General features: G+C 41.1%; 1 long non-coding RNA gene across 2 annotated transcripts in view; it reads right to left on the reverse strand.

Moving 5' to 3' along the window:
* The window catches only part of LOC110259527, a 185,226-nt gene that overhangs the window by 122,728 nt on the left and 37,097 nt on the right, over positions 1–25,401 (reverse strand). Inside the window, exon 3 of one of the 2 annotated variants that reach the window (XR_002341965.1) lies at positions 17,639–22,156. The exons of the other annotated variant lie outside the window; for it this stretch is intronic. This is a non-coding gene — a long non-coding RNA (uncharacterized LOC110259527). Of the gene's footprint in view, positions 1–17,638; positions 22,157–25,401 lie in introns of those variants that run through there. 2 annotated transcript variants of the gene reach the window in all.

Below are 25,401 nucleotides of genomic sequence, written 5' to 3' on the forward strand. Positions count from 1 at the left end.
ACTCAACACACCTAAAAAGAAAGCATACCTTTAAAGAATGACTAAACAAGAAAGTAATTGTCAAGCAGGGAATTAAACAATTGTGCCAGGAAATAGGGTATCCTAGTCATGCCTTTTAGCATACATGTGTTCTGCACTGATCACCTCACTCTGAAAAGTTGGGCCAGTCTCCTTCTGAGCCTCTAAGATGTCAACAGTAAAACAGGTAAAATACTAACTCTTCAGATGCTATGAAGTTGAATGGATAAAATATATTGTAATGTGAATGTGCAAATCCAAATTTTGCTGTCCAAGGAATGTGGTTTTTTTAGCTCCACTTAAATATTCTCCAAGGTTCTACCTTGCAGGCTGATGTGAAATTCAAGCACCACCCCCTCTCCCTCCTAACCTTTCATGTCCTACACTTAGGAAAGTATCAAAAACTCTTCTAGACATATGCCCCCTCTGGGTGCCAAGAAGGCATTTCCTGTCTCTGCAGGTGTGGTGGCTCTGCTCTGTCTTGGGGCATTCTTGGGCACAGACTGTCAAAGAAAGGGCATATTCTGACACTCATTGAAAAGGTAAGGCAGGCTTCACTCAGGACTATTGTGATACATTTAAGAACTACTGAAAAGGGGTTTTGTGCCAGGGCAGAGAGATTGAGCTCCACTCTAAATAAGACAAAGAACAGTGGGGATAACCAAGGAGCAGAGTTAGGAAGAGGGTAATTCTTGTTAACCTGACCTAACTGGATTCTTACTGAAGCCTGGCCAGGCTGCTTGGACATTACAAATGGGGTGATGGGGAGGTGAATTGGCTCAGGTATTGAAGGTGATCTGATCTTGAAAGTGAGCGATTCTGGCGAAGTGATATAACAAGATTCTTGCTAAAACGGGACTCCGCAAGGACAGAGACAGTAGCCCCAGTTTGGACCCAGTTGAGCAGAGGGCTCAGAGGAGCCTTGCTAAAGTGTGGTCAAGGAGAGAGTCCATGGCAAGATGAGGACAGAGAATAAGTCCTGCATCTGGGTCCACCCTTTTGTGTGTATTTGGAAGCCATCTCCTGAGGCTGCCTTCACAGAGGGGGTCACAGCACTGGGCTCAGCCCCAGACCTCTCCGAGTGTGAACGCAGGAGAGTGAAGCCAGCCAACATCTTTAAGGAGCTGAACTGTTATAAGAACTGGGAAGATCCCTTCTTTCTTCTGGTTCTGCCACAAATCTCCCATGGATAAAGAGAACCCAAACTTGATTAGAAATGGAGCAAGAGTGGTAAAATTCTATGCAATAAAATACAAATTAGTACGTCCACAAAATCCTCCATCCCATATGTACAGATTCTAGTTCTGGGTCTGCCCCGCAGAGGGAGCTCCAGAGGAGCCCCTATTTCCACTCTGCTCTGGGTAGTCCCTCTCCCAGGTCACTAATTTTCAAAATTCTGTTTTGTTTTTTGTAGCAACGTAGCCTCTCTTCTAAGGAAAGCTTGTAGACAAGTCTCATTTGTTTGGAAGAAAGAAAAATGACCAAGTCTCTGTCCTGACGACCCCCAGTCCCCTCCTCACAAGATGCCCTCTGACACCAGCTGCTTACTATAGCATAAAATACCCAAGAAACAGGAGTTCCCGTCGTGGCACAGTGGTTAATGAATCCCACTAGGAACCATGAGGTTGCGGGTTCGATCCCTGGCCTTGCTCAGTAGGTTAAGGATCCGGTGTTGCCATGAGCTGTGGTGTGGGTTGCAGACACGGCTCGGATCCCACGTTGCTGTGGCTCTGGCGTAGGCCAGTGGCTACAGCTCCGATTTGACCCCTAGCCTGGGAACCTCCATATGCTGTGGGAGCACCCTAGAAAAGTCAAAAAGCCAAAAAAAAAAAAAAAAAAAAAAACCCAGGAAACAATGCTCAATAAACGTCTGCCACCATATTACACTGGATTTTGATGTATCAGTGATAACATATGCCACTTTGTGTGATCAGACAATAAAAAACACAACTGAATAAACTATGAGAGGCCACTGATTATGAAATATCTATATGCATTTATATTTATATAGAGATATTTCAGACATGTTTAATTTTGAAAAAAATATGTGCTTCGGAATGGTTGGAATTCAGTAATGAGATGATTTTGAAGCAGTGAAGGAAAAGGCAATCCAAAACAAGAACAATGTTTAGGGAATGCTGTTTTAACTTTAGATTTTCCTCTTTTAAATTGACAATCCCCCCATGCTGTGAGGATCAAACGACACCTTAAAAAAAAAGCTGTGAAGAAGAGGAATAAAGTGAGAGTTTCCGTCATGGCTCAGTGGTTAACAAATCCGACTAGGAACCATGAGGTTGCGGGTTCGATTCTTGGCCTCACTCAGTGGGTTAAGGATCTGGCGTTGCTGTGAGCTGTGGTGTATGTCGTATACGCTGCTTGGATCCTGTGTTGCTGTGGCTCTGGCATAGGCTGGCGGCTACAGCTCTGATTGGACCCCTAGCCTGGCAACCTCCATGTGCCAAGGGTGCGGCCCTAAAAAGACAAAAAAAAAAAAAAAAAAGAGTAAAGTGAAAAGAGTCTGTGAGATGCCACAAAATCTGCAAAATGAATGTGGTATATGTTGAAGATCCATTTAAACTGCTACCTCCAACAATTCAAGATAAAAACAATGGAATTATTTTACTAAACTCTTCCTAACATATCTAATAATACCCAAATAACTAGAGAACGGTTCAAATGCAACTCTAGAAAATTAACTATGTGTTGTTCATTTAATACTTTATGTAAACCTAAGTACATTTGAGGAACGAACTATTTTGAGAAGAGACATTATAAATCCTTTTTACGAATTAATTTTGCAAAGTGAAACATTGCCCCAAGCATTACACCGCTCCATTAAGCAGAGACCTAACACAAGAGAATTCGTTGTGACTGTTTTTATAGTACTCTGCTGTACATTGTTCTTTAATCTCTCGGACCTTAACATGTAAGAATTTTTCCTGTAGAATCCAATTTAGGGACTATGTACACAGCATAAGGGGAAGAATAAATGTTAGGGCCAAATGCTTCTTCCTGAGCATCCATGATATTCATCATTTTCCACTGAATGGTTTCTTTTCCACAAGTGTATTCCCCAGAAGACTCTCAGGCACAAGGCACCTGTTAAGGAACAGGGCTCAGTTGGAAGGCAACAAAAATAGAGGCGGCGAAGAATGCAAGAAGCTCAGCATCCTGGTCAATCCACCACCTACAGCAACATGCCCTGGTCAGAAGAAGCTTTGGCCACGTGGAAATAAATGAAGACCTCTCAAATTAGAGCTAGCAGCGCCTGTATGCAGAACTTGCTGTATCAAAGGAGGCAGTCACCATCACTTGAGTTTGGCATTACAGAGAGGTAGCGGAGAGGGAAAGCTTTAGAGATGAAAAAGAGAAGGCTTCAGGCATGCCCTGACTGGAGCTGTCGGCATGCAGAGGCTGGAGACAAGCGAATGGGACGTGGGGCATCCTACGTGATGCTTAGGGGAGCATGTTTGGATTCCTGGTTGGTCCTGCAATTAGGGATGCTGCCAGTTACTGACCAAGTCCTGATCTTTAGGGGATGGCTGCTCTATGCATTTGACTTCCTGGACTGGTTACTGCGGGTAGTGCTGGTTGCTACAGACTATGAGTCAGAATTCCATGTTTATATATAGTTTGACCATTGCCCATGTTATATTCAGTCTCTCAGCAGGTAGCCTGATGGCCCAATAGGTAAAATCATGTTGGCTATGACTTGAATTTTTAACATTCTAAGCTTTTTAAAATTAATAAAGCAACTTATTCTCCTTAAAGCGAATTCAAACTATATATAGGTAAAAACAATACCAAAAAGAAAATAAAAGAACATTTTTTTTTCCACAAATGTATTCCCCAGAAAACTCTCAGCTAACAAAGCAGGTGGACTTAACATGGTTTCTATAAACACAGTATCCACTTGTATGAACATAGCATGAGGCAAGAACAGAAAAACGTCTGGTTTGAAGCAGCAGAAGCTGAATCTGATAGAAAGGGTGTTTCTTTATAGAGTGTTTGTCGGGTGGCTCACAGGATCGTTGAAAGAGCTGGAGTACCAGACTTGAGACCATCTTTTAGAAACAACTCCCAAGCCACAGATCCAGGCTGGTCCAACAAGAAAATGATGACCAGTGCTCTTCAGCCCTGGATGCTAAGATCTCCATCACCCTCCACTTTTGTATCCAGCATGATTTTGTGCACCTGCTTCCCCTCGGAGCACGGATGCCCCGTCTGTGCCAGGCCCTGGACTTCACCATCTCAGAAACAACCTCTGTCAGAAATAAAACAAATTCTGCATGGCGTCTGCCTCCCCACCTGTGCTGGTTCTGATTCAAAGCCTTCCATGAAACTGACTGGTTGGGCCCAAGTCAGATGAGCCCTGAGGGAGAGAGGAAAGGTGAGTTTTCTACTTTGGAGAGACAGGATTCATGAGGCAGAAGTTTCCACAAATATAGGATGGGTATTCAAAGAGCACTGAGAAGTCGCACAAACAAAAGACATGCCTGCTCCTGAGCAACAGCAAGGGCTCCTTTCAGCTGACAAGGGCATCGTACAGGTCCTTCCGAGGTTCCTAGGTGCTTGAAGGTGCCAGAAGCCATCTTTTAAAGAAACATGTAATTATTGTTCTGTAGAATGCTTTGCCTTAAACCCTGCATAATCTCCTGAGTTGGAGAAATACACTAAAAAGCATGGATGCCCTTCTCTCTGTTCCAGATTTAGTTCCTCTGGGTTGAAAAACAACTGAAATGCATCTGAGACCAGATGCATTAAGGCTCCAGATGCAGATATTTAAGGCTCCATTACAAATTATTTTCTGCCATGTACTGTATATTATTATTTTCTTACCTTTATTTTCCTTTTGAAATTTATTTTCCACATCTAATTTTGCATCTTCCTGCCTGTTATATATTCTCTTGGGTTTGTTCAGATTTTTTTGTGGAATAAGTTGCTATGGAATAAACAAACAAATACGTAATTCGATTCAGCTCAAAACACCCTTTCTTAAACATGGCTTGAAAGGGCAGTGCACAGTCATAATGTGCAGAAGTTTCTGGATATCTCAGATACCTCAGTTGTATCCACGGATAATCTGATCATAATCATCATAGCCCAATGTGTTTATCAAACTCTGGATTTTCATCTTCTCCAGTTGGGAAGGTAGGGACACTAACTGCCACTATGGAATATATCTTGCCAGGTGTGTACTAAGTGCTCCAGGGAGACTTGAATCTTCACAGCAATCCTAAGAGGTAGGTACTAGGGATATACGACGCCTTTGGTCATGAGGACACTGAGGCTCAGAGAGGTGGGTAACTTCCACATAGACTCAGAAGTATTAAGCGGCCACATGGTGCCGCTTGCCATTCTAGGAATCGGCCATCACAGCAGAAGCACCGGGACAAGACGGCCAATGTAAGAAGGAGGAGGAAGAATCAGGGCCTGTGGCCTTTCTTTATTTCTGAGCAACTCTCTTTAGCTGCATGGGGACTTTGCACCGAGCACCGACACGTGGCTCTCCTGGCTGTTTTTTTTCGGTCACAGCACTGCTTCCGGCACTAAAGGGACCGGCTTTGATGCTTCGAGGGGAATTCAAAAGGAAGTCCTCATCGTCGTCCAGAAGACATCACGACTGAACTGTCCAGACACGAGCAGGATGAGCACACCCCACGCCTCTGCCCATGCAGGCGAGGAGCCTAGAGAACGTCAAGGCTGTGCCTCCTTCCTGACAACCTCCCACGGCTGTGCTTTTCGGTTGCACCCTGTTTAATGTTTTAGGGGTGTCAACTGTGGGAATCAGAGGGACCTCAAGGGTCATCAAGCCCAGGCTCTTTATTTTGAAAATTCACCTGGCGAGTAGTACTTTCCGAGTACTCAAAACTCTACTGTGCTTTCGGCCATGACAGTGCAGCTAGAGTCTGTCACATGTATTTCAGGCTTTTGTATATGTGTTGATGTGCATTTATGTTTTTGGCATTTTATCTGCGGGAAATGTTTGAGACCAAGGCTGGAGTTAGTGTCTCTGGAAAGGACCCGCTTCTGCTTCCTCCAGGCACCCAGATATCCTTCCTACCTAGGACCATTGTAAACACATTTCTTGGCCCGAGGTTTGTGTGGGATATAACGACATTTTGAATTCCAGCCCCAAATTTATTTGAGATAAGGGTTAAAATGATGAATCCTCAAGAAAGATCATTAACAATTTTCCCACCCCAACCTAAACCCAAGACTATCTTGGTTTGTGGGTTTGGCTCTTTTTTAGTTCATTCACCAAGGTTAACACTTTTGAGGAGTGTCTGTTTGATGAGGGTGACTTTCCAGCTTGTGCAAGATCCAGGCTCAGCCTTCTGCCTCCAGGGCAAAGCCAGCTACAAAGGAAGCTCTAGGCACTGGAGATGAGTGAGTACCCTAGGGAGGCATCCCAGCCATCAACTCGGTTACTTGTCTGGAGTGCACGCTTCATCAATTGGGCTTTCCCTTAATTTCTAGTGAGCCGGTTATGCATTTTAAAATACGTTTTTATGTTTCATTTAGCATTTTTATGATGGGTACCTAGAGGTTGAGTTGGAGGAAATCTACTCTGCCATACTACAGGCAATGGTAGGCTATGTTTTGAAATATAAATTTTATTCCTTGTATTGCCAAGATAGTTTGTTATACTCACAGATCCCAAGAGGAAAGAGTACACCGTGCCATGAAGGTGGGGGAAACTGCCAGGGTTGCTCAGGAAGCAGAGGGAAAAGGGAGTTCTACTTCAAGGGCCTTTATTGTGGTTTCTCTAGGAAATGATTGGTGAGACAGACTAAGGAGGTTTAGGGCAGGATAGTTAGCATAATTCAGCTGGCTCTGGGATGGACAGTGTGTTCCTAATTGTCTGGTATCAGATCCTAGGATGATTAAGTCAGGGAAATAACAGGGCCCAGAGTAAAAGAGTTTAATAAAGTTGGTGGTTAGAAGTATAGACTCTGGATTGGTTGGTTGGCATATTCAGAGGGAAGCTATTTGCTATTTCTAGGAATTAGCCAACCCTGGGAGAGGCAGTTGCTCCAGAGTTAGCAAGGCTCCAAGATGTCAAAACATCAAAAATACAGAATATAGAGACATGATATATAGAACTTAAAAAATGCATTGCTAGGAGTTCTGGTTGTGGCACAGTGGTTAATGAATCCCAATAGGAACGATGAGGTTGCGGGTTAGATCCCTGGCCTTGCTCAGTGGGTTAAGGATCTGGCATTGCTGTGAGCTGTGGTGTAGGTCACAGACGGGGCTTGGATCTGGCGTTGCTGTGGCTATGGAGTAGGCTGGCAACTATAGCTCTGATTAGACCCCTAGCCTGGGAGCCTCCATATGCCATGAGAGCAGCCCAAGAAATGGCAAAAAAACAAAACAAACAAACAAAAAATGCATTGGTAAAAAAGTATCACATATTTTAAAAACATTAGTTATCTGTATTTTTAATTTCACCTTCTGGGTAGGTTACATTTTACCTTCTGGATAGAAAGTTACATATACATATTCCCTGAAAAATTGAGCTTCATCTATGTTTAAATCAACTGATCAAATATTATTTGATTGTAGATTCTATCTCCATTAGAATAATGAGCCACAATTTTAAGAAACCATTATTAGCATTGGGACTATGAAACATTTGAGTCAAATTTACTGCATACTTTCAAGTATCTTAGTTAACTGCTTTCTTGGATGTTCTTTTTTTTTCCCATTAATCTTTCCTATTCCCTCTCACCATTCTTAAAAAACTCAAATTTAAAATTAAAATATGAAGTCTCCATTAAGATATTAATAACATATGGTCTTTTTCAGAGTTTATTTGTAGGTATAGGTGATTGTGACTTCAAAGGATTCATGGGGTGGAACAGACCAACTACCTCCTTGGTTTTCTTCTTCAATCAAATGACAACTGCTTTTGATTATGGAGTTGAGGAAGTTACCTAATATAGTCCAGTCACATGTCAGATTCCCCTCAGCTGCATTTCTCCCCAGCAATGTTTTAGAAAAACATTCTTAAAAGGCATGCTCCTTCTCATGTATAGAGTCAACCCACGCTGAGGATAAAAGCAGTCTCTCCTATAGTTCCACTGGTTTGCAAGGCATTGTGCCAAATTCTCTGACGACGCTCTAGCGATCACTATCCAAATTTACATGTGGTCTCAGCGTGAGTCCTACTGAGGAAATCTTCCACAGAAAGGATGGAGACAATGATTGTGAAGCAATATACGTACAGGCGTACCTTTAGAACTGACCTTGAGACTACCACCCGTGTTTGCTGAGGGTTCATTCCCAGTGGTGTGAGATTTAGCACAAACTCCAGGACTGCCAGTGCAGTGGAAGTACTCTTCTGCACTGCAGTGATCCAGCGTCTCTTTGAAGTTATAACCATTAATGAGGATAAGGGGAGCTCAGGACTTCATATCACATATAAAATTTTTGGTGCTTGAGGCTTTAGTCATTTGTACCTGAGGCCAGCAATGAGCCCTTTTTCTGACTGCAGAGGGTTATTTCCCAAAGCAGAGAATATCTATGCCTCCCAGATTTAAGACATACTGCAAAGCTACAGTAATCAAAACAGAGTGGTATTGGCACACACAGAAAAAGACAGACACATGGGTCATTGAATAGAACAGAGGTTCCAGAAATAAACCCACACACTTATAGTGAATTAATCTTTGACAAAAAGGTCAGAATAAACAATGGAGAAAAGACAGTCTTTTCAGTAAGCTGTGCTGATGAAGTTGGACAGTGTCATGTAAATAAACAAAGTTTGAACGTTCCCTCTCACCATATACAAAAATAAACTCAAAATGACTTAAAGACTTAAATATAAGACACGATACCATAAAACTCCTGGAAGAAAACATAGGCAGAACATTCTCTGACATAAGTTGTACCAATGTTTTCTTAGGTCTGTCTCCCAAGGCAAGAGAAATAAAAGCAAAATAAGCAAATGGGACATAATCAAATGTATAAACTTTTCCATAACAAATGAAACCAAAAACAAAGTGAGAAGACAACCTAAGGACTGGGAGAAAATATTTGCAAACTATGAGAATGACAAAGGCTTAATTTCCAAAATATACAAATAACTCAACTCAATAACAATAAACAAACAACCCAATAAAAAAGGGCAGAACACCTAAACAGACATTTCTCCAAAGAAGACATACAGATGGCCAATAGGCATATGAAAAGATGTTCAACATTGCGAATTATTAAAGAAATGAAAATTAAAACCACAATGAGGTATAAACTCACACAGATCAGAATGGCCACCATCAAAAATTCTACAAAAAATAAATGCTGAACACTCCTACATTGTTGACAGGAATATAACTTGGTATAATTACTATGGAGAACAGTACGGTGGTTTCACCAAAAATTAAAAATAGATTTACTATGTGATCTAGCAATCCCACTCTTGGGCATATATCTGGAAAAGACAAAAATACTAATTTTAATAGATATGCACCTCAATGTTCATAGCAGCACTATTTACAATAGTCAAGACATGGAATAAAACTAAATGTCCATTAACAGATGAATCAATAAAGATGTAGCATGTTATAATGGAATATTACTCAGCCATAAAAAAGAATGAAATAATGCCATTTGCAGCAGCACAGATGGACCTAAAAGATCATCATACTAAATGAAGTCAGACAGAGAAAGACAAATATCATATAATATTACTTACACATGGGATCTAAAAATAAATTCTACAAATGAACCTATTTACAGGTCAGAAAGAGACTCACAGGCATAGAAACAAACTCATGGTTACCAAAGAGTATAGCAGTAGGGGTGGGGGGATAAATTAGGACTTTGGAATTAGTCGATAGGAACTACTCTATATAAAATAGAAAACCAACAGTCCTGCTCACAGGGGACTGTATTCAATATTTTGCAATAAACTATAATGAAAAAGACTCTAAAAAAGATATATATTACAAATCACTTTGCTATTCACCAGGAACTAACACAACATTTTAAATCAACTAAATTTCATTTTAAAAAATTTACCAAAAAAATTTCTCTATCCTTTAGGAATACAAGCTCTGCCTGCTTCTTTGTTAAGAGCAACACAGAGAAATGAATGTTTGGAATGGCTCTATCTACTCTCTGGTATTTTTATTACTTGCACCCTGTGACAGAGGAACCCTTCAGCCAAATGACCTCATAAACCAGATATTCAGGTCTATTCAGATACATAGACTTGAAACATTTCCTGAACAAAAGCTGAGAAATATTTTCTCATTTTCCCCTTTCAGTAATAACCTGAATTGGTATGCTACAAGATGGCATGGAAAATAGGAGCAATCAAATGACTTTCTTGGGTCTATTTGGTGTTACAGGGAGTAGGGGGGCAGAGATCATTTCTAAGGAGGAAGAAGCATGACTTGAAGCAACTTATAAATTTAGGAATCCTGAAAGTCTCCCCCAATTTTTTTTTTATTTTTTTTAGAGCCACACCTGCAGCATATGAAAGGTTGTGGGTTAGGGGTCAGATTGGAGCTGCAGATGCCAGCCTATGCAAAAACCACAGCAATGCCAGATCTGAGCCGCATCTGTGACCTATGCTGCAGCTTGCAGCAGTGCTGGAACCTTAATTCACTGAGCTGGGCCAGCACTCAAACCCACATTCTCCCGGACACTATGTCTGGTTTTTAACTTATTGAGCCACAATGGGAATGCCTCCCCCAAATATTTTTAGCTCTTCAAATAATTTCATTGTTTTTATTTGTAGAACACTAGCTTTTCTTTTTAAAAGTCCCCTGACAATATAAGCAAGTTGTGGCTTTATAGAATAAACCATCTCTAGGCTTTATGTACTGTGCTTCCCATTGGTAAACAGCCATTGAACACCCATATTCAATACATGAATCTATTTATACATATTCTGAATAAACTACTATTAATATATTGCTTTCATTATACAACATAAGATGCAAACTATTATATTTAGAAGGGATAAGGAGCGATATCCTATTGTACAGCACAAGGAGCTTTAATCTCTTTGGATAGAACATTATGGAAGAGAGTACGAGAAAAAGAAGGTATATATATATATGGATGACTGGGTCACTAAGCTGTACAGCAGAAACTGACACAACACTATAAATCAACTGCACTCTAATAAAAAATAAATAAAATTTTTAAAATTTTAAAAACTTGAAACTTTTAAAAGATGAGATAAGATTAAAATACCAAGCATTTGAAAATCTCACTAATTGTGAGTTTTGTATTTTTATTAACCAAATCTTCAAAGTATAAAAATATCAAAATGACAATAACGTATTTTGTTACACATTTTATATATTATAAAATCATGGGTATTCACTTAGGTATTTTCTTTACTCATATGTTCAAAATTCATAATATAAAAAGTTAGTAAAGCTAAATATTCACCATATTGCAAACAGAAAAAATGTTAACAATATTAAAAAGCAACAAGTTAAAGCAAATCTATAAAAGTTAAATTAAAAACATATTATTCAGAGTTCCTGTTGCGGCTCAGTGGTAATGAACCCAATGAGAATCCATGAGGATGAGTGTTCAATCCCTGGCCTCATTCAGTGGGTTAAAGATCCCACGTTGCTATGAGCTGGGTTTAGGTTGCAGACATGGCTTGGATCTGGTGTTATTGTGGCTGGGGCTGTGGCCGGGAGGCAGCTGCAGCTCTGATTCCACCCCTCACCTGGGAATTTCCAAATGTCGTGGGTGTGGCCCTAAAAACAAATAAACAAAATCATATTATTCAACAAAACATTACAGATAAAAGAAAGCATTATTCAAAAATAACCCAAATATTGGAGTTTTCTTGTGGCACAGCAGGTTAAGAATCCAGCAATGTCACTTCCACAGCCTGGGTTGCTGCTAAGGTACAGGTTTGATCCCTGGCCCTGGAACTTCCACATGCCGTGGGTGCAGCCAAAAAACAATAACAAACAATCCAAAAACACCCAAACAGTAAATATAAGCCAACACAGTATAAACTAACAAACACTGAAAACAGAACATGTTTGATTTTTTAGAATTAAACCCTGAAGTGTTATAATTGTTAGCACAAATTCGTTCCAGCTTCTGGAAAAGTTTTATGATTCTAGCAGACAAATGCTGAGGAGGGAAACATAACTCTAAATATTTTCCTTTGACTCTTTCCTCTTCAACCCCCTTTGTTTTAAAATTTTGAGAACATATTAATCTTTTTTTAAGCACTGTAATTTTTTCTCTTTTTCAGCCACATCTGTGGCATGTGGAAGTTCCCAGGCTAGAAGTCAAGACAGAGCTGCAACTGGGGTCTCCAACATAGCCACAGCTAAGGGGGATCCAAGCTGCATCTGTGGGCTACCCCGCAAGCTAGTGGCAACTTCAGATCCTTAACCCACTGAGTGAGGCCAGGGATCGAACCCACATTCTCATGGGGATGCACTGGGTCCTTAACCCACTGAGGCACAATGGGAATTCCTGTAATTTTTTTTAAATGATGCTAAACTATACTTGTTGTTTTAAAGAAAGCATTACTGATTCCCCTTGGTCTAGTTCATAATATATAGACTGAGATTCCAATGGAAATTAAATTACCTAGTACTGGCCAATTCATTTTCTGCTTGTTCAGGAAGGCTTTGAGTTAGATAAGGAATTATTTGTTCAGTAGAAACTTTGCTTTTATTACTCCTCTTGAGGATTTTGAAGATATTGGAGAACATTTCCAAAACAGCTGTATCTTTATTTGATTTAAATTCTTAATCCAGTTTGTAACTTTCTAGAAATAGCTTAAGACAGAAATAATTCAGATTTTAGATTTTTAATATAAAAATAATTATTTTGGACCCTCTGAAACATTAATGTTTCAACACTTTAGAAAAACACTGTATACCAGAATATCAGAACACCAAAAACTATTTATCATCTCTCTGTCTTTCTTTTGGGTGGCTGTGACTGTGGCATGTGGAAGTTCCTGGGTCAAGTATTGAACCTGAGCCATATAAGTGAAAATGCTAGATCCTTAAATGCTAGGTCACCAGGGAACTCCTGTATTATCTTTTTGATAACAGCCATTCTTTTTTTTTAAGGGCCTCACCTGCAGGATATGCAAGTTCCCAATTTAGGGATCAAACGGGAGCTACAGCTGCCAGCCCACACCACAGCCACAACAATGCCGGATCCCTGACCCACAGAGCAAAGCCAGGGGTTGATCCTGCATCCTCATGGATACTAGTCGGATTTGTTTCCACTGCACCACAACAGGCTCGATAATAGCCTTTCTTAAAGGTAAGATGATATTGCACTGTATCTTTGATTTGCATTTCCATGATAATTAGTGATGTTGAGCATCTTTTATTGTGCCTGCTGGCCATCTGTATGTTGTCTTTGGAAAAATATTCAGATCCCATGCCCATTTTTGAATTTGTTTGTTCTTTAGATGTTAAGTTGCATGAATTCTTTTTATATTTGGGGTATTAATCCCTTATCAGTCATATCATTTGCATTCAGTAGGTAGCTCTTTTGTTGATAGATTCCTTTTCTGTGCAAAAGCTTTTTAGTTTGACAGTCTCATTTGTTTGTTTTTCACTTTTGTTTCCATTGCCTGAGGAGGCATACACCAAAAAATATTACTAAGTCTACGTAAAGGAAATTACTGCCTATATTTTCTTCTAGAAATTTTATGGTTTCAGGTGTTACATTTAAATCTTTAATCCATTTCAAATTTATGTTTGTGCACTGTATGAGACTAGTCTGGTTTGATTCTTTTCCTTATAGCTGTCCAGTTTTCCCAATACCATGTATTAAGGAGGCAGTCTTTTCCCCATTGTATATTCTTGACTGATATATCATAGATGAACACTTAAGTGTGGGTTCATTCTTGGTCTCTCTATTCTATTCCATTGATCTATATGTCTGTTTTCGTGCAAGTATCTTACTATTTTGATTATAGCAGCTTTGCAGTATAGTTGTTTTGGTTTGGGTTTCATCTGTGTGTGTGTGTGTGTGTGTGTGTGTTTTAGGGGTGCACCTGTGGTATATGGAGTTTCCAGGCTATGGGTAGAATCGGAGCTACAGCTGCTGGCCTGTGCCACAGCCACAGAAATGCCAGATCTGAACCATGTCTCATGGCAATAGCTCACCATAGCTCATGGCAATACCAGTTCCTTATCTGAGTGGGGCCAGGGATTAAACCTGCACCCCCATGGATACTAGCTGGGTTCATTACTGCTGAGCCACAATGGGAATGCCAATAGATGTTGAATTTTGTCAAAGGCTTTTTCTATATCTACTGATATGATCATATGATTTTTTTCTTTAATTTGTTAATGTGGTATATCACATTTATTGATTTGCAGATATTGAACCATCCTTGCATTCCTGGGATAAATCCCACTTGAGCATGGTGTATGATTTTGTTTAAGGTATTGTTGAATTTGGTTTGCTAATATTTTGTTGAGGATATTGCATCTATATTCATCAGTGATATTAGCCCATAATTTTTTGTGATATCTTTGTCTGGATTTGGTATCAGGGGGATCCTAATCTCGTAGAATGAGTTTGGAAGCTTCCCTTCCTCTGCAATTTTTGGAATAGTTTGAGAAGAATAGCTATTAACTATTCTTAAATTGTTGGTAGAATTCACCCCTGAAACCATCTGATCCTGGACTTTTGTTTTGAGGAAATTGTTTCATTACTCATTCCATTTAATTACTGGTAATTGTTCTGTTCATGTTTTCCTCTTTCTCCCTGGTTCAGTCCTGAGAGATTGTACATTTCTAGGAATTTGTCCATTTCTTCTAGGTTGTCCACTTACTGATGTATAATTTCTTATAGTAATCTCTTTTGATCCTTTGTACTTCTGTGGTGTCAGTTAAACTTTTCCATTTTCATTTATGATTTTATGGATTTGGGCCCTCTCTCCTTTTGATGAATCCAGCTAAAGGTTTATCAAGTTTGCTTATATTTTTAAAGAACCAATTTTTAGTTTCAATGATCTTTTCTATTGGCTTTTAGTCTCTTATTTCTTTATGCTCTGATCTTTAATATTTATTTCCTTCTACCAACTTTTGGTTTTATTCATTCTTCTTTTTCCAGTTTCTTTAGGTGTAAGGAAGTCTGGTAGGCATGGATGACCCCCAGTCCAGTTGGTTGGCAGGCCCTGCTTTGTGCAAGGGATTCTTTATTTAAAGAATCTTTCTGAGTCAGCATTCTATTTTGTAAGGGGCCCTCTAGATAAAACCAGATCATATAATTTCAAATTCACTAAACTAAATTGTGAAAACTGAAAACCACTGCATGGAGGGTGTTGTTTACATGTTCCTAAAATTCATATGTTGAAGCTCTAACCACTGACATAATGGTATTTGAAGGTGGAAACTTTGAGAGCTAATTTAGGTTTTGATAAGGTCATTAGGGTGGGGTCCCACGATGGAATTAGTATCCCTTTAAGAAGAGGAAGAGATACCAGAGCTCTCCCTCTTTCCATCATGTGAGGACATAGCGAGAAGGCAGCTATCTGAAAGCCAGTAAGAGGGCCTTCACCAGAACTCAATCATGCTGGCACCTTGACACCAAACTTCCAGTCCCAGAACTGTAAGAAATAAATTCTTCTTATGTAAGACACTCACTCTATGGAATTTTGTTATGGAAGCTTGTTCTAATTCAGTGAGCATCAGGCAACTTCCTCAAGGGTCAAAAATCATCCTCTTTCCTTTAACAGACAGAATGAACCTACCAAAGATGACAAGCAATAGTCAGGGCACATGGACGTAGATCTGGAGACGGGCTAGGAGTCATGGAGCTGGGGGTGTGGTGGGGGTGCGACAGGAGCTGGGAGGACCAAGGCTGATTAAATAAGGAAAGTAGGCTCACACTTCAGTGTACGTCAGGCATTTCTGCTGGGGCCATTAATGGCATTTTGAATATATAAAGGGCTATGGCCCAGCATAGCCCTTGGACACTCAATCAAATGTTATTAAATTTAATTGAATTAAAAAAAATTAGAGCCATTACATGACTAATTTAAGACCCCAGCATGGGCACTTTCTACAGATAGCCAACACTGGGTGAGGGCTCAGTCAGTGCCTGCAGAGGTGGTGGTGCTGACCAGCTCAGAGGACTGAAAGTCCTTCATTATTTGAGGGGCAGTGAAGAAGGAGGGAAAGCTAGAAACACCTCCACTGAGCAGTTAGATCCTAAAACAGAACTTAATAATGGTTAGAGATTTTTTTGTCTTTTTTTCTTTTAAATGGATCTTATTTTTTAATATAAAGATGAAACAAAATAATTGCAGAAAATATAGAAAATGAAAATGTAAAAAGGGGAAAAAATTGCAAAAAGGGGAAAAAAAAGAAGGGAAAGGAAGGAGAAGCAAAGAAATGAAAATGAAGATTTCTCATAATCTCAATCAGAAACAACTGCAGACCAGAATTAACATTTTTGTATTTATCTATTCAGTCTTTTCTCTCCATGTGCCCCCCTCCCCGGTGTGTATGTGTATGTGTGTAAAGACAACAATTATTCATGTATAAAAACAGCCTCAAAATTGACTCTTCACTACCCCTACCCCAGGATTGAGGGTAAATCTTTCTAACTTCAGGGTCTTTGGATAGACAACATCATCATATTCAGTACAATGGTCAAATAACTGAGGATAACTTTAAGAGTTGAGGGAGGGGAGATTTGATTGAAGGGCTGAGGGCAGAACTAGGTAGTCTACACGAGATTTGATTGAAGGGCTGAGGGCAGCTATGGGGACTGGGGAGGGGGTTCCCTGCTAGTGGCCACCACTGCTCCATTGAAGGCACCATTGCTACACCCCAAAACTCCCTTGCAGCTTTCAGGGTTCTGTGGGTGCTTCAGTTCCCTGCTCTTCCCTGGACCACTGCTGCTCCTCTGGGTACAACAAGGCCTCCCTGTGACCACCTCTGCTCCACAGGGCCCCATGACAAAGGCTCTGGAACACACGGTGAAGTATCTCTTGGGAAGTAGAGGGAACGGCTCTGTCTTGATTTACTTTTGGCCAGACAGGTTCATGCAATGCCTCTGGAGCACTGATGTTTGTACACTGACTTATCTTTGCTCTCCTCTTTAAGAGATTCATATTTCACCCGGGGAAGATATAATAGAAAGATTAATCCAAAGGGCAATCCATATTCTAGAAAGTTCTCCACACAGAGAACTAACACTTTATTGCTGGATCCAGCTGGTGGTGCTGAGGTCCTTCTCCTGTCAGCAGGAATTCTTTCCTGAGAAAATCCTCAGTCCTGCAGAAGTCTCCCAAATGTGCCCATATATCTGTGTGTGTGTGTGTGTGTGTGTGTATCTATGTATATATGTGTATATAAATATACATGTATTTGTGTGTGTATTAACATGCATATGTGTGTGTGTGTGTATATATATATGTTCATCCATTCACCCAGAAAAGCATAAAGTTTAGGTTTTTTGTTTTATTTTTGTTTTTTGCTTTCTTCAGGAGGGACCTTAGTTCCTACACAAATAAATTTCTTTTTTCTTTCTTTTTTTTTTTTTTTTTTTTTTTGTGTGTGTGTGTCTTTTTAGGGCCATACCCACAGCCTATGGAAATTCCCAGACTAGGGGTTGAATCAGAACTATAGCTGCCAACCTACACCACAGCTCACAGCAATGCCGAATCCTTAACCCACTGAGCGAGGCCAGGGATCGAACCCATATCCTCATGGATACTAGTTGGGTCCATTACTGCTGAGCCATGATGGAACTCCCCAGATAGATTTCTAATAGTTTCTCTACACTCACCACAATTTTATGCTGGAGACACCCATGCATATCAGAATTCTCTTAACTTCATTCATTTACTTATTCCTTTCTGGGCAAAGCTTATAAAAATCCCAAGTCAATACCATCCCTGAACCCAAACTATACAGGATACTATTTTATAACATCTTAGGAAGAGCCGTGAATGCCACATTGGAGTGTTTGGATATAATTCTGCAGACAATGAATTAGGCAGATGTGTATGTCATGCACATATTTATTTATTACTAATCCTTATGGACTTGTAATTTTTTCAGTTTGCTATTTATGTCTAGACAAAACATCAATGTTCATGGTCAGATTTAGTATTAACAAGGCTGAAATAATCAGTGGTGGAAAATTTTTAGGAGACCGAATAAATAACCTGACTAAAGCCAGGGATCTTTGAACGCTGCTGGGGTTATATTCCCCTCTGCCCAGCATGCCTTTCTTTGGGGCAGCCCATTCTTACCAATTCCATGTATTTAGGAGTAGAGAACTAGCCCACTTTCTCCTGTGCCTGGCATGTATCTCTGGCTGAGCCCGTCAGGGTACTGCCACCTTTGGCCCACAGTGATGAATTCAGGAAAGGGTATGTGATTCACACACCATCAATCAAAGTCCTCTGGACTTTTCTTTATACTAGAGACATAAAGAGAGATTTTTATCTCTTGTTCTGAATTCAAAGCTGTAAAACTGTTGTGAGCATGGAGCTATTTATTGATAATCTTCTCCTCACTACAAAGAGAGTCTTCAGAGAATAAATCCAAGCAGAGTATAATGGAGCTGGGAGATGCGAAGAGAGAGACAGACTTCTGATGATGCTATCTTAGCTTCTAGGAGCCACCATGCTTGGCTTCGCAGCTGCATCAGCAAATAAGACGCTTTTGTCTTCTCTTGTACATAAGCCAGTTTAGGGTAGGGCCTGGCTAACATACTTCATAAGACAAAATAAATTCAATGGAAAAAATCAATTCAAAAAGTGAAGGAAGATTGGATATCAACAAGTATACCAGAATTCAATCAAAGGGAATTTAACATTTATGCAATCTAATCCTTTACAAATGAGGAATTTTGGACTCAGAAGCTTCCCATCTTGGCCAGGGCACTAGCAAATAAGAGGAGAGGATGAGGTGTGAGTCTGAATTTGTCTCCAAATTCCAAGCATTCTTCATCAGATAAGCAATTACCTACTTGGCCGACATCTTTCACTAAGCGAATATAGGAAACCCAGAAGAGAATAATATGAGCATATAGATTATAGCCCTAAAGATTTGTTACAGATTATACGATTCATTTTTTTGGTCAATGTTGATAAAGTAAGTCTCATAACCTCCCATAGACTCAAATCATATTCAGGGTTAGAACTTACTCTACTTTTCACTCTAAGCCAGGAAAATGCCTGACCCATACCAGATCTATCTGATGCCTACTTCAGAGCAGCTGAGCTCCTATCCTGCTAGAAAGAATGGACTTCCTTTAGCTCTTACCAAGAGCATCTCTAAATACCTCTATTCCCCTCTAGTATACCCCGCCTCTCCCTTTTTTCTCTGTTCAATTCTGATCAAATTTAACTCATTCTAACTCAACAAATATTGAGAATCTACTCACTACAACTAGTGCTGGATGCCATGATGAGCAGATAAACTGGCTGAGGAATGGATGGTGTCTTCTTATGTCATCTTGTCTCCAAAGAATGAGTGATGTTTGCCTTCGTCTTCATCCATTCCCCATTCTCCACCTCCCCCTACCTAGTAACTAATCTTCTGTGCAGTGGAGATTGAGTCTTCTCTTCACAAAGAGGAGAAGTAACTTTTTTATTTTTAAGTCTGGGTTGAGGCCACTGTTAAGTGTTGAATTATAATCCCCCCGAATCCATATATTGAAATTCTAATACCCACTAGCTCAGAATGTAACTTTATCCAGAAGTTACAGATATAATTAGTAAGGTTAAGATGAGGTTATGAGGGTAGGCTCTAACCCAAAATGACTAGTGTCCTTACAAAAAAAGGGGGCAGCGGGGAATTTGGACTCAGACATGCAGGAAGGGTAGATGATGCAAAGATACAGGGAGAATGCTATGTGACTATGAAGATGACGACCTAGGAGCCCAGGAGAGAGGACTGGGAGGAACTCTTCTGAGATCACAGCCCACAGAAACTTCAACGCCACCAGCATCTTGATTTCCGACTTGTGGCCTCAAGAACTGTGAGGCAGTAAATGTCTATCATTTAAGCCACCCAATTTGTGGTTCTTCGTTATGGCAGCCCTGGCAAATTAACTCAGTCACAAACTGGTTATTGCAGATGTGATATATCTGGCCTTCATATGATGTTTTTATTTTTATAGTTGCTCCCAAATGTTAAAGACAGGAAATTGCACCTGAAAAAAGCCCACATCCCTGTTTTTCCTGAAATATCAGAAAACATACAGCTCTGAACTTTTACTCCCACGTGGTATGAATCACCTGGAACTGAGTGGTAACTTCTCCTTCCGAGTGGTAGCACGCCATCGCTCACCACAGTCCTTGCCAGTTCATCTCGCCTTCCCCAAAGCCGAGGGGTGGCTGTGTTTGTCACTGTGTCCCAGGGCACTGTGGTCCCTGGCCTGGGCTTTCTGAAATGTAGGGCTGGCTCCATGCAAGGTGCCATGTCTTCAAGGGTGGAGGAGGGAGAAATAGTGGGACCTGAGGAGAGAGGCTGGCTTTTCAGAGCTTTGAAGGGGAAAGGGGATGAAGAATGACAAGAATCTGCAATCGCACCTGAGAAAAGGTAGCGTGGAAATAAATCATGACCACTGGATCCTGAGCCCATGCTCTGTGGGGTTGGGAGCCGTGTTGAAGGTTCCAGGAGCTGGGAGGGCAGGGACACTGGAGCAGAGGAGCTGCCCACTGTGGAATGGATCCTGTGAACAATGAAAATCTCAGGGGCACTGAGACTGGAACGGACGGAGGAATGGAGGCCCTTCCCCACACTTCAGGATGGCATGAACCCAGCAGGACTGCTGAATGCCGTCCATCCCAGCACCCCACCCCAGGGATAACGGATGCTGGGTTTCTTGTCAATCTTGACAAACAGGATTCATTTAGATTTAGGAAAACAATATGGGTGAATTGTCTTTCACTCTAATAACGAAGAGGAAATTTTTAAAAGGAATGATTGATGGAAGAGCCCTCTTGACAGATGAAGCCCAGAGAGGTCAAGTACCTTGCCTAGGGGCACACAACCAGCACTTATTTTGAGAACAAAGCCTATCCCCCACCCCCGCTGTGGGTTCTTCATTAAGAAACTCCCAGCAGAGAAGTCACATGCAGCAGGAAATTAAGGCCACGGATGACCTCTTCTTTGCCCCTCTCTTTGCTCTGGAGAGGAGCGTGGCTTGTCTTCTCTATCCAAGAAACATGTGCCCTTTCAAACAGGTCTCCAGAGAACTCTGCTAAATAAACATGGAACAGCAGCAACCATTCAGAATTGGAAAGCAGCATAAGTGGTCCCAAATGCCAGTGTTTTCATCTGCAAAGCTTTTCCCCAGTGCTAGAGTTGGCATTTTCTTCACCACTGTGCTTTAGCTGAAATAATACCTGGCAAGGCTTTCTGAGGCTTCCTGAGGACTGGAAATTGCAAAGATAGATTTCCTAACGTATGATGGCGCATATCAAGCAACAGGACACAAATGTTAATAATGATCTTCCTTAATTCTCTTCTAATTCTGGAAGTAATTATTACTGTGCACCGATTAAGAAGCAGCTAGCTTAATGAATGTTTGGGAAATCCTGGAACAGCAGTCTTTTTGATAGATGGATCACTCTGCCATTCACCAAGGTTCTCTCCGGTTCTCCGAAGTCTTGAGAAGTATGAGAAAATGAGAAGGAAACGACCACCAGGGAAGAAGGAGGAGACCCACCCCCACTTCGGGACCTTCCACCTCCACCGGCTTTCCACTGCAGACACATAGCTCTTTCCCTAAAGCAGGCAGCACTTTTTCTATCTTTCATTTCTTAACTTTTCCAAAGAAAAGAGTTAGGAGACGCCAGGGGATTTTAGAAAGCCTGCATTTGTTGCACAGATGAGAAAAATGAAGTTCAGAAAAATGGAAGGATATTCCCAAGATCCCTTGACGGCTTACAGGAATGGGAACCCAAGTTTTCTCCCTTCTTGAAGTATGGATTTTTTGTCCTACAGCAAGTTGGCAGTACAGACCCCGACCCAAGGGTATTAGGCTCTCTGTAGCCAAAAATATCCTATAACAGGCAAATGGGGACAACATATTCAATCCACAAGTTTGGTTTCTGTGATAACATGTAAGCAGTTTAGTTCTTCTTCCACTTGGATTATTTGCTTTTTAAGAATGTTTGAAAATTCTTCTTTCACTGAAGATCAGAAAATTAAAAGGTTTATTGGCAACTAATATTTATTAAACACTTACTATATGCCAGGTTAGTTAATCCTCACAACTTCATGAGGTGGACTATATTCATATCCCCACATTACTGATGAAGAAAGACATTTAAGGAACTGTTCCTGGGTCATACTGATGACAAGTAGCAGATCCAGAGAAAAAAACCCATATTTGTCTGATTCCTAAGTCTATGCATTTTTTTTCTATTGCTGCACAACAAATGATCACAAATTTAGTGGTGTAAACAACCTAAATTTCCATCCTAAATGGATAAAGAAGATGTCGTACATATATACAATGGAATATTACTCCGCCACAAAAAGAATGAAATAATGTGGGAGTTCCCATCATGGCTCAGTGGTTAACAAATCCGACTAGGAACCAAGAGGTTGTGGGTTCGATCTCTGACCTTGCACGGTGGGTTAAGGATCTGGCATTGCTGCAAGCTGTGGTGTAGGTCACAGACATGGCTCAGATCTGGCGTTGCTGTGACTCTGACATAGGCTGGCAGCTGCAGCTCTGATTGGACCCCAGTCTGGGAACTTCCATGTGCCACAGGTGCAGCCCTAGAAAAGACAAAAAGACAAAAAAAAAAATGAAATGCCATTTGCAGCAACATGAATGGACCTAGAAACTATCATACTAAGTGAAGTTAGTCAGACAGTGAAAGACAAACTTCATATGATATCACCTATATGTGGAGTCTTAAAAAAAAAAAAAGGATACAAATGAATTCATTTGCCAGAAACGAAACAGACTCCCAGACTTTGAAAAACTTATTGTTACCAAAGGGGACAGGTTGGGGGGTGGGAGGGATGGAGCGGGGTTTGGGATTGGCATATGTACACTGACGTATATGCAACGATCGACCAGTGGGGACCTGCTGTCCAGCACAGAGAACCCTTCCCAGTATTCTGTGATCATCTATGTGGGAAAAGAACTTGAAAGAGAATGGATATGTATAACTGGATATGTATAACTGGGTCACTTTGTTGTACAGCAGAAATTATCACAGCCTTGTAAATTAACTATACTTCAACAAAAGTTAAAAAAATTTACTGGTATAAACAAATCCATTTGTGGATTGAGATCTTACAGTTCTATTGGCCCAGAGTCCAGATGAGTTTGGCTGGGCTCTGCTGGAGATATTTAGTACAAGGCCAAAATCAAAGTGTGGGCTAGCTGGGCTTTTAGCTGATGGCTTTGGGGAGGCATCCACTTACACAATTGTTCAGACTGTCAGCAGAAACCCATTCCTTATGACTGTAGGACAGGGGTCCCTGTTTTCCCACTGGCTGTCAGCCAGAGTCTGAACTTTGCTTCTAGAGACCACCTGCATTCCCATTCACCTGCCCCCTCCATCCTCGAAGCAGCAAAGGTCACATCCTGTCCTTCTCTTGCTCATACAATTAGATCAGGTCCGCCTAGGTCACCTCTGTATCTTAAGACCATGTGACATAGAACTTTAATTAATCCCTTTATAGCAGCACCTAGAGCAGTGTTTTACTGAAGATAACCAAGGGAGATTGGTGGCATCTCTGCAATGCCAGGATGCAGATTTGATCCCCAGCCAGGCATGGTGAATTAAAGGATCTAAAATTACACAGTGCTGGCTGTTGGCCTGGGAACTCCATATGCTCTGGGGTGGCCAAAGGAAAAATAAATAAAATGAAATAACCTCAGGGATAAGAATCTTCAGGAGTGAGTGATGACATAGGCTTAGGGGTAGACAATGAATAGAGTGAGAGACCAGGGAGCAGTGAGGACGAGGGAGAACCAGGTCCTATGATGCTCCAACCACAGGGAGCCCCACTGTATGGCTTCCCCACATCACTACCATTTGGGAAAATAAAACGAGTATCAGCAGCTCTTCCAACTTTTCAAGGTCAGAAATCTGGATGTTTATGTGAAATCATTCAATTAGAAAAATATTTACAACTACTTAAAAGTAAAACCCATCTAAGGATCTACTGTAGAGCACAAGGAACTATACTCAATATTTTGCAATCACCTAGAAGGGAAAAGAATCTGAAAAGGAACAGACATATGAATAACTGAATCAATTTGCTGTACACGGAGTTCCCGTCGTGGCTCAGCAGAAAGGAATCTGACTAGCATCCATGAGGATGCAGGTTCGATCCCTGGCCTTGCTCAGTGGGTTAAGGATCCAGCGTTGCCGTGAGCTGTGGTGTAGGTCACAGACACGGCTCAGATACTGCATTTCTGTGACTGCGGTGTAGGCCAGTATGCTCTGATTCGACCCCTAGCTTGGGAACCTCCACATGCTGCAGGTGTAGCCCTAAAAAAGACAAAAATAAATAAATAAAATTTTAAAGATAAAAATAAAAACAAAAACAAAACCCACCTATTTCAGCTAGACAGGACCTTCAGGACAATAGTTGCAAACTAAGTCACTTCTGTGACCATGACTGTCTCCTTCCTGGTTCCTTAACCCCGTCACTTTCAGTGTCTCCACATCCATGGCCCTGTTTTTGCCTCCCAGTCCTGGACTCCTCACCTTGGGTACCATCCACACAGCTGTCTTCCATACTCCAAAGGGTTCTCCGAAGACATGATCTCCAGAGCTTAACAAAGTCTTTCGTAAGCACCTGGTGTAGGGCTTCTTTAAATGGTTCCAATGACAAATTTTCTGTTCTCCTACAGAAAATCTGCACAGGCTGCCCCCAGAAAAACTCTTTACTGGTCGTTGATTGTCTGCCTGCTCACTAGACTATGAACTCTAAGAAAGCAGGAACTAGCCATGCCTTATTTTTTTAATTTATTTTTTTGTGTGTGTGTGTGTGTGTGTGTCTTTTTGCTATTTCTTGGGCTGCTCCTGCAGCATATGGAGGTTCCCAGGCTAGGGGTCTAATTGGAGCTGCAGCCACCAGCCTACGCCACAGCCACAGCAACGCAGGATCCGAGCCGTGTCTGCAACCTACACCACAGCTCATGGCAATGCCAGATCGTTAACCCACTGAGCAAGGGCAGGGACCGAACCCGCAACCTCATGGTTCCTAGTCGGATTCATTAACCACTGCGCCACGACGGGAACTCCTAGCCATGCCTTATTTGCACTGATATCCCTAATTTGAATTAATTGTGTAGATACGCTTAGTAATTATTTCCTGAATGAACAAAAGGCATCCTGCAACTCTGAGCATGATCTATATGCTCCTAAGGCTTCACTAGACATCCTGGGCCTACATTCAGGGC

Source organism: Sus scrofa, chromosome 2, assembly GCF_000003025.6.
Source record: "Sus scrofa isolate TJ Tabasco breed Duroc chromosome 2, Sscrofa11.1, whole genome shotgun sequence".
NCBI lineage: Eukaryota > Metazoa > Chordata > Mammalia > Artiodactyla > Suidae > Sus > Sus scrofa.